A 12,163-nucleotide genomic window follows, 5' to 3' on the forward strand; every position below is an offset into this window, starting at 1 on the left:
AACCTTCAATGAGCAGCTAAACGCCCAGAGATCGTCGGATTAGTTAGTGGGTACTCAAAAAGGAGGCCATCAACCTTTCAAAGAAATGATGTCCGCAGTTTCAACCGCTATGGGGTGCATCACAGGTAAACCAACGCAAAATGAGGAAAAAAAAAAGTGGCCGGGGGGGGGGGGGGGGGGGGTGTAGAGATGAGCGAGAGATGCAGGGCGAGAGAGACACTATATGGATCAAGACTCGATCTTTTTTTTTTTTTTACTTTTCTGCTTTTCGCTGCGCCCATTCTGGTCGGTATAGCCACTGGCGGGAGACCAGCGGCGAGTCAGCGCCCGCACAGCGGACGAATGATGAGAGCGGAGCACAATGGTGGACCAGCCAAGCAGCGGCAGCGTCGGCACGCGCTGACCGCAGAGAAGTCTTCCGCGGCGATGCCATATAGCTCGGCTGGATTCCCCCGTCCAGCCTTTGTCAAAGGCTTGCGCGCACCGCGGAAAAACAACAACAAAAAAAAGGATAAAGAAGAAGTGGCAAGGAGGAGGGGAACAACTGGCGCGAGTGGCGTGCCGCCGGGCAGCAAGCGGATCGTGGTTCGGCGGCTTCCACCCCCCGGCAGCAAGCGGCGGCGGCGGCGACGGTCTTGTTCTGCGCCGCTGGTCTCGCCTCCTCCTCCCCCCCCCCCGCCGCTGCCACTGACTGCCGCATTGCCGACGACCGCGGAGGAGGCGGCCATTCAGACGGCCACGAGACCCGAGGAGCCTCGGCAGGAATCGCGCTTCGCTTCTCCGATCGAAAGGAGCGCGCGTGCGTGCCCCCGAGGTGCGCGCGCGCCCCCGCTGAGCAGCGGCTTCGGGCAACGCTATGTGCCTAGATTAGGGGAAGAATCTAGGCGGTGGTGCTCTTGGAGAGCGAACTCACGTCTTGGGGAGCCGCGATCTCAGCTGAGCTGCAGAAGCAGCGGCGGTATAACGCCAGCAGATGGACATCGTGTTGCGGATCAGCGAATTTAATTGCTTAAAGCGAGAGACAGGTAATAAGGGCGGCGAGAACAAAACGTCAGCGTAAAACAATGAACAGGCTGCTGTAACTACTGTTGAGCGATGTGTTTGGGAAGGGGGCCGATACTGAGTCAGGCATTAATTTGCCTTTATGTCTGCCTCCTAGGCATCTATTACTGCTGCGTGAATAAAATGACTGACTTTGACTTACGGTTGCCCTGCAGTGGAGTGCTCGATCACGTTTTCCGTAAACGTCCATTTTATACAGTGGTCTCGATTCTGTTTCTCTAATGTTCCGCAAAGGATGGAGAACGTATACATGGGAATCCGTGCACTCTTAGAATTCACGACGCGTAATTACAAAATGCGAAACGATGGATGATGATGATGATGGATTTTTATGGCGCAAGGACATCTGTGGCCAAAGAGCGCCAAGACACAAGGTGTTTTCTCTTACTAAAGGTCGGGTCAAAGACCCAATTTCCAAGCATTTCACCCTGAATAAGCTGAGCACCAGGCCAGGGGAAAGCTTGTACCCATTGTATCGCCGGTGGATACCTGGCGGCACTGCATGGGGGTCGAACCCTGCACCTCCCGCAAGCGAGGCGGATGCTCAGACCACTAGGCCACCGCTGCGGTACACGCAACGAAGGAAATGCAACCGACAAGTCCAAATCGAAGGTAGCCTCAGAAGGAGCAGATGAGTTCCAAAGGAAGCCCTACCAATTGGCCCGGCCGTACCCTTCTAAATTCTAAAATGAATTGATTATAACAACCAGAACAGTGACAAGAGACGTTTATTTGTCAAAGCGACTTCAAAGGAATGCGGAAAGACGTCCTGCTTGGTATAAGCGAACCTGCATGCACGCACGGGGATGTTTTGTCATTCACCCCAACTTCGCTCACGACGGCCAGGTAGCTCGCTCAGTTTTCGTGTGCGGAGCGGGAGTAGCAGAACGGAAGCGCGGCGGCAGGGCAGAAGCCCGCAGCAAAACTGGGCCCCGTATTATTACGACGTGATCCCGACGTCGTCGTCGTCGCGAGGTGTCGAAACGGCTCGACAGACAAGCGCGCGTGCGTCTCCCCCATTGTTCCGCACGTCGCAGCCGCGCACGAGCGATGCCCGAGCAGGGCGACGCACCGTGGCCCACTTGCACCATCATGTGTCCCCCCCACTCATCTCGTTCCCCAAACTCGACAAATTATCCTCGGTCAACGCCGCATGCAGTGACTGGCCTCGCTGCCCACAATACGCGGAGCACTACGGGGCCAGACGCTCGTTTAGTATCAACAATCATGGTGGCGACACAAAAGCACTAAACGCGAACGGACACGAGCAGCTACACTCTAAAAAGAAAGGAGTAGAATGGGTGTAAAGACGACATCTAACGCCCTCCATTTTATGAAAAGGTGTGCTCTGGAGGGCAGCTTGCTCCCTTATTACTCAAACATACTCAAACTGGCCTTATTACTCAAACATAGGGGTGTTTTGAGTTTAGAGTTTAGGCAATCTGAACGAAGCGCTGATTTGCAACTAAGTTTCATTCAGAAAGTTATATAGTAATAATACCTGCTGCATGAAGCCAAAGAAAAGCAAAGGAACTTAGCAGTTCTGTCGGTGCTAGGCCTAGATAAACTTTCTGCGTTAAGTGCACTGCAGGGTGGCTTTTTCTCCCTTTTCGTTGAGTCTCCCTCACAGGGGCTCCCATAGAGGGCAGTGCATACTCTCTGAGACTAGAGTTACTGTATATGCTACCAAAGGTATATGCTCCCTGCGGGAGCATATACAGGAACTCTATCTGAGACTATCTTACTCGTCCGCTACTTTTTTCCTCTTTGCGTTTCCTGTTTAAAACACCGGGATCATAAAGTTACCTTAGCCTCTTCCCTGCGAGACCGCGTATGCAATGCATACTACACACGTTGTAGAGTACATAGGTTAAGGTCATAAAGAGGAAGATCCCATTGTCATCCAGGACCGTACGCGGACGGACGAAGAGATAAAAAATTACCGGGATATCATCAAACACGCTGCGACTTTCAGCTAGTGTCAAAACTCGCTTCAAGTCTCTCCTTCTCTGGCACACTATAACGAAAGAATCTGACGTCACACACAAGGGGCGCCATGCTGTCGACTGACGAGCCACGGCAGAACTGGGTGGTACTGGAGGTATTTAGCGTAGCAGATACGTGTACGGAGTTACCAGACGCCTCTTGCGCACGTGCAGTTCCCCTACCTTGCCACTGCGCCTGCACAGCTAGAGGTGTCCGGTAACCCGACATATAAGCCTCCGTAGTACTCCTCCTACAGGCTAAAACTCTCTCTCGAATGGTATACAGTCGCGGCATTTATATAGGTCAGGGGACCGCACTAGCTGTGGTTACGGCTCAAAAAACAACCGTCATATTTAGAGATTTCGCGTCCCGTTCAAGAGCGCCGAAGACGGTCATGACGGCATGAAGTACTGACAGCAGAACCAAACATGTAGGTGTAAACAGAGCTCACGTACTGACTCCCAGTTCGCGGATGTTCCCACAGACAGTAGATGTAAACCTCGTAGTTGTAACGAATTCTCAGCCATATATACTCTTGCTCACCAGTCGCCGTCACATCTCCTCACCTTCAGAGAATAGAAACTGTGCACGGGAGCTGTGTCGCTGCGCCACTTATATGCCGTAACAAAGCGAGCTGTATATTGTGCAGGGCCGATCGGCTTCCAGCGATTCCAGACGAAGCCGTTCAATCAGTAAGTGAAACATTTGTGTGGCAGTAGAATAAGCAAAGTTGCGACCATGCAACAATCTTCGTGACGATTGCATGCAATTTAGCAGTCGGGGAACGCACCAAAAGTTGCATACAGTGGCATCCGTCGAAGTTGTATGGTACATCAAGAACGAAGACTTGGTGCTGACGTGACATCAGGGGCGCAATTTTGCTGTCGTCGGTAAAATGTGACGTCGGTAAACTTGTTGGGAGCATTCACCGACGTCCATATGAATACACCCTGTAAGAGAGTATGCCGCAGTGGCCACCATTTTTTTGTCCACGGAGTGCAGCGAAAACCGTGCGCGCGTCTAAGGCGATTATCGCCGCATGCGCCGGCCTGCACCTTTGATGCTGCGTGCTGGATAACAAAATGGCGCCCATGACGTCACCTGAATGCCCTCTATATCCTGCTGATACCCGGTGTGGAAATTTCGTCTGCGATTTTCTGAAACGCTCGAGGATGCGATAATTTAGCTCCAAAAGAAGATTTAAATATCGGTTTGTTGTGTTTGGAACTTTTCGCAACATACACGGAGAAACTCATGACACTTTTGAAGCAGATAGAAAAAGTAGAACCCGCTATTGGCCTGACCAACGTGTGCTCATGTGTGTTGGCTGTGCTGCTACGAGTGTTGTTAAGTGCTTAACTGAGTATTTCATCGCCTGTTTCAATATACACGGATCCTATTGGTTATCTGACCTCCCCCGTTAAACTTTCTCGAACGTCCTCCGACCTCTGAAAGTCAGGTGGGAAGTTGCACTGAATCCCACCAGAAGAAGATGGAAACTGACTTTGGTCATTTTCACTAGCTAGGAGTACGGGCCCTAAAAGAAGCCGAGCAAGAGCTTTTCACAGGTCCAAAAGTCCTTCTAATGTTAGGCCGCGGCGCCTATTGACATATATATTGCAATATATTGGACACATTTGCAATACCGGGACTCACTAAAGTGGATACACAGCTGCTTCGCCCAAATAATGCTGCACACGTAGCGGCAGCTCTTCGCTAACCAACTTGTCTGTTGCACAGTGGCGGCCGTCGACGCCAGGGCGGCCATCGCGGGATCGAGTTGGCGACCTCGCACACACACGCAATGTTTCCAATAAGCGGCGTGCCACACTAAACGGGCGGGAATCGCTCGGCGGTGATATATTTGTCGATGCTAGAAGCGTGTCCCACCAGGCATCGGATCCAGGAGCACCGCCGCAGTGCCGAAGGAGGAAGGAAACGTGGGCCGGAGACGGGGAGTAGGGGAAGTGAAGGAAAAACTGTATTCACATATTTACATTATTTACATAGAGCGGGACTGAGAATGGCTCTCAGTTGAAGGGGAACGTCTTCGTCAACCGTTGTCGACTGGAGCTAGCAGGCTTCTCTCGGCCACACTCACGGCCGAGTTAAATATCGTCCGGTTTCCCCAGATCCCTGGCTGGGGAAAAATGGTCGGCGAGCACTGTCCAATCGGATGGACCGAAGGGGACCTCCTTGTTACCGCCCACGGCTGGGCAGGTGCGAGCTTGTCCACTCTGTCGCAGCTGGGTCGAAGAGAGGGGAAGATTGCTGACTCATCCAGCCCCGCGGGGAAAGGAATCTCCTGAAGTCTTTCAGCAGGGGAATGAACTTGCCTCCCCGCCGATTGCCCAGAACGCGAGTCGGGGACACAGAATTCTTCAATTATCCGCCAGCGTGACGGCGCCGCCAGGTCGCCTCCGCATTCACGGTGGTTGCTCGGACAATAGCTCCTGGGCCTCGCCTGCCTTCGTCGCCGCTGCACTCCGTTCAAGGAATTTCGCTGGGGTTTTGGCTGACAATGGCCTTTGACATCCCTGCCACACTAATCCGCTGAGGCTCGGAGGGGCATTCCAAGCTTCTCACTTCCCATGGTCGTCGCGAGGTTGTCGACCTTGGCGATTGTTCACGGTAGCGGCTTGATCGGGCCCACGTGGTCCGAAGTGGACACAGGTGTGACGGGAACACACAAAGAGAACCGTCATTTTTCATTTCTTGACTTGGTCAGTGACCCAATTTTCCTTTGTGAATAAATAACACAAAGGGAGTTAAAGGGGGGGGGGGGTAGAAACACAACAGCACGTCCGCCGCCCGAAGAGGTCTCGTAGTGGTTGCAGCCAACGCTGCTGCGCGCAGAGACCTGGAGTTGTGTCCGTTCGGCCTTTGGTCACAGCTGGGCCCAAAGGTTCTTGCTTCGTTGACAGCTGTAACGAGCTCAACCAGCAAAGTCCAAAGCCCAACAAGCAGAAAGCGCCAAACTGACTTCAAGAACTGCCAAGCTGTTTTCGGTCAACAAAATCTCTTTAGAGAAAATGAGCTGTAGCGTGAAATTTACGTCCTCCTCCGAAAGTTGACATGTTTGACCAAACCAGAATACACAGAGCTTGTTTAGCCAAAAGGGAGGAAAATTTCCTAAAATTTTGGGGGGGTGCCGTAGCACGGTGTATGTCACAGAAAGCCACCGCCCGTGAGAGCACAAAGGGAAGGTGGAGCTGCTGAACACACATACAAAACAGACAAAAATGATTCCCGCTAAAGCAAAAAAAAACAAAATACAAATTTGCATAGCGGATTAACGTCCGTGGAGTCAGGAAAGGGCATTACACGGGAAAGCTTCGGCTGAGGCCATCAGCGTTTCCATTACCTCGCACTTTACTGCAACGCATGTAAACTGAGTCCGGCAATGCCAATCTCCAAATTTTCGCTCTCATTTCGCATAGGAGAGTGATATGAACAAAAGACAAAAAACAAGCATTAAACTCAATATGAGATTATGCGTCATATCTGCCCCTTGCGCGGCCGCGGTCCGACAGCTGCTTTAGCAGATGAGACATTGCATAATGCTAGGAATTTCAGCTTGCATTTCTGTACAGGAGAGTTAAATGACCAAAAAGAAACAAGCAATAAACTGAACAGGATTATTCCTCGAAACCGTCCAGAAACAGCGTTTCGATTAGAGGAATTTACTGGTTCCTAGTCTTCAGCCGCCCTCTGCGCGGCCGCGGTCCGATAGCTACTCTAGCAGGTGCAAAATTACACAAGGCTAGGAACTTCCGCTTGGGACCCTGCACTGTTCTTCGTCCAAGTCTCGCGGTTCTGAAGTTTAGCTGACGCTCAGAAAGCAGAATGCGAGAAGGGAACGAACGGGTGCGAATGCCGTGCCAGCGAATCTGCCTTTCTCGGATTGGGTTCGCGCGTTGCGTCCCCTTAGCTTGTGTTCCCTTCAAGCGGCGCGTGCGAACTCTTGAGCGCTGAGGTGCCAAATTGGGGCGGGTAACCGGTTGTCCGGTTTTCTGTGCAGCAGTCAACATGAGGCGCACTTTCCCCTTCATTAACATTCCCCGTTTGGCCACCTCTATACGCTGCCGCTCTGTGGAAACCCTCGCTGTTGGTTTGCGGGGCGCGTCACTAGCCATTGCGGAACCGTCACAGGTTAAGTCGTCGGCGTTCGCCTCTTTGTCCGTTTGTGATCCAGCCTGCTCTGGCTCACTACCGTGAGAGTTTATAAGGCCTTCAGGGCCACGTTTGCCCTCTTCACCCGCGTGCTCTGCTGGCGCTGCGAATCCTGGAGCCTTCGAAATGGTAAGGACCTGCGCAGCATCATCTCCAAAACAAAGGCCCTTTTCTTTGGGCAGCCTATCCAAGCGATTTGGGAAAATCGAGGGATGCTGCATAGGCAGGTCTTGGGAGACGGCTGCCTTGGTCAGACGCAGCTCGAGCGGGCTCTCGATCGCGACGCGGGCAGTAAGTTGGTCGTGTAGGATACCTTTCCTATCCTTATACTGGCGGTACAGCAGGCCAGAACGGAGCTGGAAAGGTATGTTCTTCCGTGACACACCCATGTCACTTTGGTGACTCAAGTTTCGTAGAGTCTGGTCTTTCTCTTGCTCAGCGGTGAACGTTTCTCTGTCCACACGAAGGAGTTCGAGAAAGCCATCTGAGTGGGGCAACACTAGATTCGTTTTCAGTTCCTCACCTAGCCCCAGCTCATCATTTGCGCCTGCTTCGGAAGACTCACTATAGCTTGCACTACTATCGGTGCTCTTTACCCCTGTGCTAAAAGTGAGTAAGTCCTGGGCTGGCTCGTCATTAGGTAGCGCGGAGCCGTCACGGGTAAAGTCGCCGGCGTTCGCCTCATCGACAGTTTGCAATAAAGCCTGCTCTAGCTCATCAGCGTGAGAATTTAAAGGCTTCGGGCTTACAGGTTGAGGTTTGCCCTCTTCAACCACGTGCTCTGCTGGCGCCGCGACCTCACGAGCCTTCGAAATGGTAAGGACCTTCGCAGCGTTATCTCCAAAACAAAGGCCTTTTTCTTGGGGCAGCATATCCAAGCGATTAGGGAAAATCGAGGGATGCTGCTTAGGCAGGTTTTGGGAGATGGCTGCCTCGGTCAGACGCACCTCGAGCGGGCTCTCAATCGCGACGAGGGCAATGGGCAAAGATACGCAGTTTTCATTGCCGACTTTAATCTCTTTTCGCGCCGAAACCTCCTGATTTAATGTCGAATTCCTCTCGGCGCGCTTCGCCAGTAAAATTTGCAACTCCAAACGCATTAAAGCAAGTTGCTTTTCATCGGCTTCCTTAAGACGAAGACGTTCTTTTTCTATCCTGTCAGCCTCCTCCTTAGCGGCTTCCTTGCGGTAAAGGCGTTCTTTTTCAACCCTAACGGCCTTCTCCTTGCGTTCCCTTTCAACCCTGTCGGCCTCCTCCTTAGCGTTCCTGATTCCCTCCTGAATGACTTCCCAGGTCTCCAAAATTTTGTCTCCCTCCTTAGCACCACATTCCTTAATAGCCTCAATCAGCTGCGGCTTTCTGTGACTCTTCCTGGCCTCAATACCCAGCTTTTCACACAGCAACATCAACTCTGGCTTCTTTAGTTTGCTCAAATCCATGGCAACTCCCGAACGAGGACTTTCAAAATAAGCTGCTACGTGAAATGCTTAAGCGAGCACGTGCAGAAAAAACAATCTACAGGAAGTGATAAATTTCCAGAGTTATCAAGCCTGGCAGATTCTTAAAGAAAGTCAAGCGCTCACCACTGCTGAAGCCAGGACCAAGCGTGGAAGATCCCACCGCTGCCACCAGTTGATATATTTGTCGATGCTAGAAGCGTGTCCCACCAGGCATCGGATCCAGGAGCACCGCCGCAGTGCCGAAGGAGGAAGGAAACGTGGGCCGGAGACGGGGAGTAGGGGAAGTGAAGGAAAAACTGTATTCACATATTTACATTATTTACATAGAGCGGGACTGAGAATGGCTCTCAGTTGAAGGGGAACGTCTTCGTCAACCGTTGTCGACTGGAGCTAGCAGGCTTCTCTCGGCCACACTCACGGCCGAGTTAAATATCGTCCGGTTTCCCCAGATCCCTGGCTGGGGAAAAATGGTCGGCGAGCACTGTCCAATCGGATGGACCGAAGGGGACCTCCTTGTTACCGCCCACGGCTGGGCAGGTGCGAGCTTGTCCACTCTGTCGCAGCTGGGTCGAAGAGAGGGGAAGATTGCTGACTCATCCAGCCCCGCGGGGAAAGGAATCTCCTGAAGTCTTTCAGCAGGGGAATGAACTTGCCTCCCCGCCGATTGCCCAGAACGCGAGTCGGGGACACAGAATTCTTCAATTATCCGCCAGCGTGACGGCGCCGCCAGGTCGCCTCCGCATTCACGGTGGTTGCTCGGACAATAGCTCCTGGGCCTCGCCTGCCTTCGTCGCCGCTGCACTCCGTTCAAGGAATTTCGCTGGGGTTTTGGCTGACAATGGCCTTTGACATCCCTGCCACACTAATCCGCTGAGGCTCGGAGGGGCATTCCAAGCTTCTCACTTCCCATGGTCGTCGCGAGGTTGTCGACCTTGGCGATTGTTCACGGTAGCGGCTTGATCGGGCCCACGTGGTCCGAAGTGGACACAGGTGTGACGGGAACACACAAAGAGAACCGTCATTTTTCATTTCTTGACTTGGTCAGTGACCCAATTTTCCTTTGTGAATAAATAACACAAAGGGAGTTAAAGGGGGGGGGGGGGTAGAAACACAACAGCGGGCGCATTGCGGTTGCTGCGTGGCAGGGCATGCGCGCAGTCGCGCCCGCCGGGCACTGATTAATGGACCAGGGACAGTTTAATTAGCCCGCAGAGAAGGAGGGGCCCGCGGCCGGACTGTCCGAGCCGTTATGACAGAGCCCGTCTCGGCGAACAGAGCACCGCTCGGAGCAACAGCAGCAGCAGCCTGGCTTCTTTGCATACAATGGCCGGCGCATGACCTCGACCCGGGGGAGGGGAGGGAGGAGGAAGGAAGGGAGGCGAAGAAGGGACGCGCATCTCAATCTGCCGCACCACCGGGGTGGTCAGTGCTCGAGCCGTTCTGCCGCGTGGCGTGGCCCAGCTCTGATGCAAACGTGATGTAACCGCAGTGTGCTGTCATGGGCAGGGCGCGGCATTTAGAGCACGGGCGCTTTCTTTTGTTCCCCCGGACAGACTGAATAACAGGATCCCGCGCGAACGCCCATTCAAGTTTGTACATGTTCTTCGACAAAGAGTGCTCACCCTTACAAAAATGGATGTCGAGTTTCTTTTGAACATGTATGGAGAGCCTAATGATTCTAAAGGATCTCTATAGAAACTCGCTGTCTATCGAGTCAGCTCATTAAGTAGTCTATTTACTCTTTAACGAGACCTAACTATAAAATTTTGCTCTGTACGCAGTCAACAGAGATTCTTTAGAATTGGTTCTATAAGAGTTCATAATGAGTCAAATTTTATAGAATTTCTTTCGTGCCTTCACTATATGAACTCGCTCCGTTCGCAGTCAAAACAAATTCAATAGAATTTCCTCCGTAGGACTTTATAATGAGTCAAATTTTATAGAATTTCTTTCGTGCCTTCACTATATGAACTCGCTCCGTTCGCAGTCAAAACAAATTCAATAGAATTTCCTCCGTAAGACTTTATAATGAGTCGAATTTTATAGATCGTGTTTTGTGCCTTCGCTATATGAACTCGCTCCGTTCACAGTCAAAACAAATTCAATAGAATTTCCTCAGTAAGAAATCATAATGAGCCAAATTTTATAGAACTTCTTTCGTGCCTTCGCTATATGAAGTCGCACCGTTCGCGTTCAAAACAAATTCAATAGAATTTCCTCCGTAAGACTTTATAATGAGTCGAATTTTATAGATCTTGTTTTGTGCCTTCGCTATATGAACTCGCTCATTTCGCAGCCAAAACAAACTAAATAGAATTTCCTCCGTAAGACTTTATAATGAGCCGAATTTTACAGAGCTTGTTTTGTGCCTTCGCTATATGAACTCGCTTCGTTGGCAGTCAAAATAACTTCTATAGAAATGGCTCGGTATCGCTTCAAAATGAGTCAAATTTTTTAGAGCTTGTTTCGTGCCTTCGCTAAATGAATTCGTTCCTTTCGCAGTCAAAACAGAATCTGTTGCATTCTCTCCGTAAGACTTCTTAAGCCAAATTTTATAGATATTGTTCGCAGTTTTCACTATATCAATTCGCTCTAAAAGGCGGTGAAACTTTAAATCAAACTGCACATCAGCAAGCTAGAAATAATTCAACGCAAGCATATACCATTAAATTTTCGAAAGGCACCTCTGAATCGACGACCGATCTCAAGAAAAATTTGGCAGAACACAGCGGCAATGTATTCGTTTGCTTTCTTGAGTAAAAAAACAACCTCACCGCCGTTACGATCACTTGAAATCTCCAGAAACTGGATCAACAAAGCGTACAAATACCTGTAACGAATATTTTTTTCCTCATTGAAAGACAAAATATGATCAGCTCTCACTACTGACTAATGAGCATGAATAGGAGTAGCCTTGTACATCGTTGTCATTGCATTCGCCTTTTTTCGAGTTCTTGTTGATTTGTGTCTGCACCAGTTGTTTCCTTTTTTTTGGGCGAAAAAATGGGCCTTCTTCCCGTAGCGTCCTGTCTATAGCATAAACGCTGCGCACGTGCTCTACCACGAGCAATGTTTGCCGACCAAGCACACGACGCACTGTGCGACAGTAATTCGGTGCAGTATTAGCAGAACCTCTCCAAAACTTCGTAAGTCACCTTTCCAGCATCGCAAAAACACTTTTACCATGGCGTAGCGGCTCGCGAGGGTCGGGAGTTGGGTGCAGCACTGAGGCCTGGCAAAGCTGCGTTTCACCGTTCCGTCGCGACTGCAGCGTGGTGACGGTTCATTTGACGGCTTGACAGAGTTGCGCCTAATTCCTTTATCGCCGCAACAACACAAGGCAGAAGCGTGCACAAGAGGCGCGCGACATTTTTCGGACAATATATTTCTCCAGCGCTGCACCCGATTTCTGCCACCCCCCCCCTCTTAAAAAAAAAATGACCTCAATGGTAAAGACCCCTTCCGCTGTAAAGAGAGGCTGA

The 12,163-nt window shown here is 51.1% G+C and overlaps 1 protein-coding gene across 3 annotated transcripts in view; it reads right to left on the minus strand.

Annotated features, from left to right (window-relative positions):
- The window catches only part of ct (homeobox protein, cut), a 754,353-nt gene that overhangs the window by 393,722 nt on the left and 348,468 nt on the right, over window positions 1-12,163 (minus strand). The window lies entirely within an intron of this gene.

Source organism: Amblyomma mixtum, chromosome 2, assembly GCF_055824585.1.
Source record: "Amblyomma mixtum isolate Tamu chromosome 2, ASM5582458v1, whole genome shotgun sequence".
Taxonomy (NCBI): Eukaryota; Metazoa; Arthropoda; class Arachnida; order Ixodida; family Ixodidae; genus Amblyomma; species Amblyomma mixtum.